Here is a 6,946-nt window from a genome sequence, read left to right as displayed (position 1 = left end):
GAAAGTAGATATGAGAGCAATCTAATGACAGAATAAATAGTAGGTTAGAGATTTGTTTCCCAATTACATGTCTACACTACCGTTAATTCCCATTGGAAAGCACTTACTGTTAATTGGATGGGTGGGGACACTTGTATTTCTCTGAACAATTTATATATTCAAGGAGGTTAATTATTACTTAAGTACACACCCTGTTCTGATAGAGTGCCAAGACATAAATTGCAGAAATATTTGTAGGCTATATTGTGAACTAAAAAAAATCATACTGCCACAATAAAAATAATTAAGTGACACTGACACAATGCTACTGTATTTGCTCTAGAAATAGTTGAAACTGCAACTTAACAATAACAGGGAATACGTTTTCTTTTCATGGAATAACAGGATACAAGGGCCTAGAAATTAACAGTCAGGAATTGATAGGCTTTGGCACATGGAACATTCAACCACAGGTCTTGTAATCAACTGTCACTAAAGAGCTACAATCACTTGAATTCCTAAAGCAAACTGAAAGAAAGTGAAGAGTTGAAGATTAGGTTTCTGCATGTCTGTGCACTTGAAGAGAATTTAATTGCACTAAAAAGTTGGAAATGCAGACGGATTGGAGTCTTGACACAAAGACAAAGAGCAATAATTCCATATCTGAAGGAGAAGGGGACAGTGATCGAATTGATTCTGTTGGTAGACTCATGAAAATAGGAGTTTGGAACAGCCACCAGCTGAGAAGAACCATAGTTTGGGAGTTAGTAGGAAAGAACTGCTGGATCCGGAAGTTGTCAGAGGAGCATGTATCTCTGGGTGTTTGTGGCATTGATCTCATGGCCTAGAATAATAAAGAGTGATGATGATGATAATGAAGGAATCAGAGGGGAGTATTAAAGACAAAAAAAATGGAGCAAATCAACCTAGGAAATAAGGGAGTACCAAAGAATCAAGAATCAGACCTTTTTATTTGTTCATAAGATAAGAACTAGGCTAGCATTTTTGCCCGTACCGAATTGATCTTAAGAAAGTGATGGTGAGTTGCCATTTTGAACCATTGTAGTTTGTGGGTGTAGGTACAAGAGTATTCTCTAGTGGGGACCGTAGTAGAGGGAGTTTCAGGATTTTGACCCAGTGACAGTGATCAAATGGTGATAAATTTCTGAAGTGGTGCATTGTGTGATTTGAAAGGTATTTTGTGTTGGGGTGGGGGGGGGGTGCGAGCGGTGGAGAGTTAGATTTCCATGATCTGGTCTCTTTAACCTTTTAAGTGGTAGAAGTGATACATTTTAGAAGTTGATGATCACCCATATTAATACATGGGCAGCATTACACCACTGTTCAGGATCAGTTTGGGGACTCCAGACTGGTCAATTATCCATGTCTTCTGGATGTGCCCCTTCTTACCTACAAGTCAGACCTGGAGAGCAAACATCTTGCAGCATTGGGGAGTTTACAGAATACCAGCATCGTAACAACTCCCAGGATAGCAGGGACACACCTGCAGAAATTGTTGCCTGTGATCACACACCAGCTGGGCAACAAGCAAGTAAAATCTCTACCTATTCAGAATGCTAGCTTAATGATGCCAGGGAGCTCTGACAGCCGTATGTGTGCAGTCAATGGCTTGGGCAGTTTGGCTATTTGGTGAATTGCACAAATTGATGTACTTTTCTGAGAATGGCACCTGTGAAATTTTGAGTGCACTAATGGGCTGTATCCAAACTGCACAGATGCAGACCTTCATGCAGAAGGTGGCAGTTATTTGGGACTATATCCTCACTTCATACAACATTTGCAGGTAGCTGTAACATCTTTTGTTGACCCTCCCAGAGTACATTACTCGATGCTGCTGTTGATCCTGGTTCTGTGCTTCAGATACAATCCACTTCTCCATGGGATAAACTCATAAGTGGTGAATATTGCCACATTAACAGTTTTGTAGCCTGCAGTCTATTCTTCAGAAAATGTGGACAAGGTGCACCTCTGCTTTTAGGGGTTTCAGGAATGGTTTTTGTACAATTTTTTTAAAAATGTTATCCTGTGTAATGATTAGAAGCTTACACAAATACAATGTCTAGATTGATGTTTTCAAATCAATAAGGGTCAGGAAAGAAGAAGTTCAGTCAGAGTTATATATGCATTTAACAAGGTAAAGAATACAAGGGCATAATGAACCTTTTCACTGAGAGGGTAATCAATTTCCACACAGTGAAAAGGTGGCAGAAACAAAATCTTCAGGGTGACAAAGTGTGAAGCTGGATGAACACAGCTGGCCAAGCAGCAACTCAGGAGCACAAAAGCTGATGTTTTGGGCCAAGACCCTTCATCAGACAGGATGAAGGGTCGAGGCCCGAAACGTCAGCTTTTGTGCTCCTGAGATGCTGCTTGGCCTGCTGTGTTCATCCAGCTTCACACTTTGTTATCTTAGATTCTCCAGCATCTGCAGTTCTCATTATCTCTCTTCAGGGTGAAATTGGATAAGTATCCTAGGGAGAGACATGTTACTGGATCCATTCTGTGCTATTATGCACTGCATGGATACCAGGAAGGCACAGTTGATGGACTTGTGTTCTCTTTCAGTCTTAAAATTATTCATGTTTCTAGCATGTTACCAAAGAAATTTGAAATTTCTGATGTCTTAATGTCCTCTGATACTGAAAACCTCGCCCATGAATCTCAATCTAAACCCAACAACAGCACCCGTATTGTATATCTACTTTTGATTGCCCTTGACTACATTTAGATCTTGTCAGTGGAAATGCTACAAACCTGTGCAGCTCTCTTGTAATGATTCATTTTCAGTTGTTGGTGCAGCTATATGTGTCACAGCAATGAGCAATAGTTATGTATCTTTATATCTGTGTTGCCATGTGATTTACGAGTGTAATTAGCTTGTAGAAAGAGCAGGATCATGGAAGGAAAAGAAGGACTTGATTGATCAGAACTCTAATATAAATTTCAACCCTTTTGTAATATGTCAATTGTGCCAAAGTGCCAAAATGGTTTCAACGCTCATTGTACTTTACAGTTTAATAATGATATTTTTTCAGAATTGCATGCTTCAATATCAGCTATATTTGACCGACAGTAGGCTCACTGCTGTTAAATGGCGCAGACTTACTGGGGTATAGGTTGGCAAAGGCAGCATATCAAGCTAATTTGACCTTAGAGACACATTAGGCACACTTAAAAAGAAAGGTACCCAGGGCTTCAAAGGCCACAGAACAGAATTTATTTTGACGTTGCTTGGTATGAAAATATTAAAATGTAACAAATTGGAGATTTTATCATTACAGCAATAGAAAAGATGTGGAACTGGAATACATAAATATGATGTTTTTTTGGAGGTTCCTTACGATCTCAACAGATGGCACTACTGGACAGGTAAGGTCACAAAATTAATTGTGGTTCATAGACTTTTATAACTTAATATAGTGGTGTTTCAATGAAACACAGGCCACATGAGGCTACAGAGTTTCTTTCACAACAGACGGAAATTTATCTCACAAGGGGAAAAAAAAGACAAACTACCATAACAAAGAAAACAGTTTAGAAAAATCTTTGAATATGCAACAAAACAAAGGTTCATCCTGCAGAAACAAAAACAGAAATTGTTGGAAAAGGTCAGCAGGTCTGGCAATATCTGGGAGAGAAATCAAAGTTAATGTTTCAGGTCGAGTGACCCTTCTTCAGAGCAGTGATATAGAATCATGGAGTCAGGCGGTATGGAAGTCGACCCTTCAGTCTAAATCATCCATTCTGACCATATTTCCTAAAATAAACTACTCTTTTAAATGTTGTAACTGTCCTTGCATCTAATACTTCCTCTGGCAGTTTATTCCACATATGAACCACCCTCTGTGTAAAAGTATTGCCCCTCTGGTCCCTTTCAAATCTTTCTCCTCTCACCTTAAACACCTGCCCTCTAGTTTTGAACTCCCCGACTGAGATCCTTGATTGAAGTTGTCAACCTGGGCCAATTAGGGACCCCTGGCTGACAGAAATAAACAGGATATTCAGAGAGTCAAATCATTCTAAGGAGTGGCTCTGAGCAAGCTAATCATTCCATTAACTGTGCGTGTGTAAATAAAAAGGTTACTTGGCGACAAGCTATCTGCTTCCTTGGAGCTATTTCAGTGGTGACAAGAGAAAATAGTACAGTTTTGAAAAGAATTAACTTGCAACAATCATCTCTGAGTTGGGCTAAGCATTTCTGGCATCATGCCTTTATTTAGGATACTTGACTTGTTCAATCCTGCCATCAAAGACTGGACCCAGTATGTGGAAGGAATGTGTAAAGTTATCTTTTCTGGTCAAATGACATTGGGGCATATGAAAAGCAATGAATATTTCTTCTGACTGCTTGCGGACCCACAGCATTTCCAGTTATTAGGAGCCTAATATTCCCTGAGGCACTAGATACTAAAACCTTTCAAGAAGTGATGGATTAAATTCAGGAATATTATGGCCCTAAACCTCTTCTAATTCCGAGACATGAGTGGTTTTATTTGGTAGTTTGAGATCAAGGCAAATCCATATAAGGATTTTTGACAAGGTTAAGACAATAAGCAGAGGCATGTGATTTTTGGTTAACCTTGAATGAATTGTTGAGACACCATTTGTTATGTGGGACTAATGATGTAACCATGCAAAAGCCCCTACTAGCTGAAGCCCAACTAGACTTCAAACTGGTGCTACAACTGGCTTTGTCATTAGAAAATGCGGAAAGTGTAGCATGGGAGCTACTGCAAATCCAAATGGAAGTGGACACCCTCACTTGTCCGACTGTGCTTATGGAACACTACTTGAGTGTAGGCAATTGCATACCCTCAAACCAGACATATTCTGAGCAGAGGGACCCTGGGTCAGCCTATAGGAAAGCCCCAAAACAGACAAGAGCCCTGGCCAAATGATTAAAATGTTCTTCAGTATCCAGGCTGGCAAGCCATTGCAGCTGCTCAGGTATGCTGTGTCAAGAGAGCAAAGGAGGCTTATGAGGCCTGACTTGAATAAGAGAACTCAGAGGTTGATATCCAGGAAACCCTGGAAAATCCATCTATGTGTGGCTTAGAACATTTAAATTGCTTGATAACATCCAAATCAGGACTAACCAAAATAGATGCCTGGTTAAATGGTCACAGTGGTTCTAATGGAGATTGATACTGGTACAGCTGCATCAGTGATTGTAGAACCAGTCTTTACCATGATTTGCTCTAGATTCCAAACCTTAATTTTGAGCAAGACCTTGGCCAGACTGAAAAACTTATCAGGGAATAATTACAAATTAAGGGTATGACATCAGTTCCGCTCTCCTACGAGAAGCAGTCAATGCAGTTACCACAGATTGTAGTAAAAGCTCAGGCCCAAGCTTGATAGAATGTAATTGGGTGAGGAAGAATCACTTTGATTGGCTTAACTCGATTATAAAATGGCTGCCTGAGTGAAGTCCTAATTAAATACCCGGAGGTTTTTCAGGTAGGTCTAGGGTCTAACAAAGGAGCTAAGGCCATTTTACAAGTTGACCCGGAAGCAATTCTGTGATTCTACAAGGCCTGCAAAGTGCCATTCGCCTTACATGCAAAAATAGAGGCAGAAATCAGGAGACTGGAAAGTGAAGGAATCGTCAAACCGACAGTTTGCAGAATAGCTGCACCGGTCATACCAATTGTTAAGCCTGATGGATCAGTTCACCTTCCTGGGGATTTCAAACAATAAACTGCATTTTGTAGCTGGATTAAAATGCAATGCCTTGTAGAGAGGACTTCTATACAAAGCTCGGCATAAGCCATGAATACCTGCAATTGTGATTAGATGAGTAGTCCCAGAAGTGTACTACAGTTACTATCCATAGTTTTTACCAATATATGAGACTGCCATTTGGGGCATCATCAACTTGTATTATTTTCCAGTGGATGATGTAGAACAATTCACATAGGCCTACCGCCTGTGAGAATATAGAACAATACAGCGCAGAACAGACCCTTCGGCCCTCGATGTTGCGCCAACCTGTGAACTAATCTAAGCCCCTCCCCCTACACTATCCCATCATTATCCATATGCTTATCCAAGGACTGTTTAAATGCCCCTAATGTGGCTGAGTTAATTACATTGCTATTTGTCTGAATTACACGCTAATAACTGGGAAGACCCAATAAAGAACATTTAGAAAGCCTAGACATAATGCTTAAACATTTCTCCCGGGTGGGCATACAGCGAAAAATGTGTGTTGCAGACACTCCATGTGACCTATTGATGCTACAGAATTGACAAGACCAGGTTACTTGGAAGATAATGTGAGGGTGATCAAAGGTGCCACGGCTCCCACGCCAGAGCTTAGGTCTTTCCTTGGACTGGTGAATTATTATGGAAAATTCATACGTAACCTGGCCCCCACTTTGGCATCCTTACACCAGCTCTTGAGAAAGGGTCAGCGTTGGAAATGACTGCGTAGCCAAGAAGTAGCCTTCAGGGAAGTGAAAAAGCAACAATTGTCATTTAAGTTGTTGGCCCAGTATGATCTCAAAAAGAAATGGTGCTGACAATGCAATGCCTCCCCGTATGATATCAGGTTAGTTTTGGCTCACTTGTGGCCCAAAAACTTGATAGTGAACAGTTCCCAGACTTTGGCTGATGCTGAATGGAAATACGCCCAGATAGAGAAGGAAGGATTGGCAGTCATCTTTGGTGTGAGAAAGTTCCACCAATAACTTTACAGACATAAATTTGTCATAATAACGGACCACAAATCCTTGAGAGCTACTTAAAGATGACAAGGCCATGCCACCCATAGCTTCTGGTCGAACTCAGGGGTGGGCTGTTATTCTCAGTGTATATAATTACATGTTGGAATACTGTACAGGAGGCCACGTGAGAAATGCAGATGCATTGAACCACCTCCCAGTGGCAAATACTCCACCGGTGGTGCCTTCCCTGGAAGAGTCTGTTCAGGTTTTAAATGTTC

Source organism: Stegostoma tigrinum, chromosome 4, assembly GCF_030684315.1.
Source record: "Stegostoma tigrinum isolate sSteTig4 chromosome 4, sSteTig4.hap1, whole genome shotgun sequence".
NCBI lineage: Eukaryota > Metazoa > Chordata > Chondrichthyes > Orectolobiformes > Stegostomatidae > Stegostoma > Stegostoma tigrinum.
Note: the sequence above shows the minus strand (reverse complement) of the source record.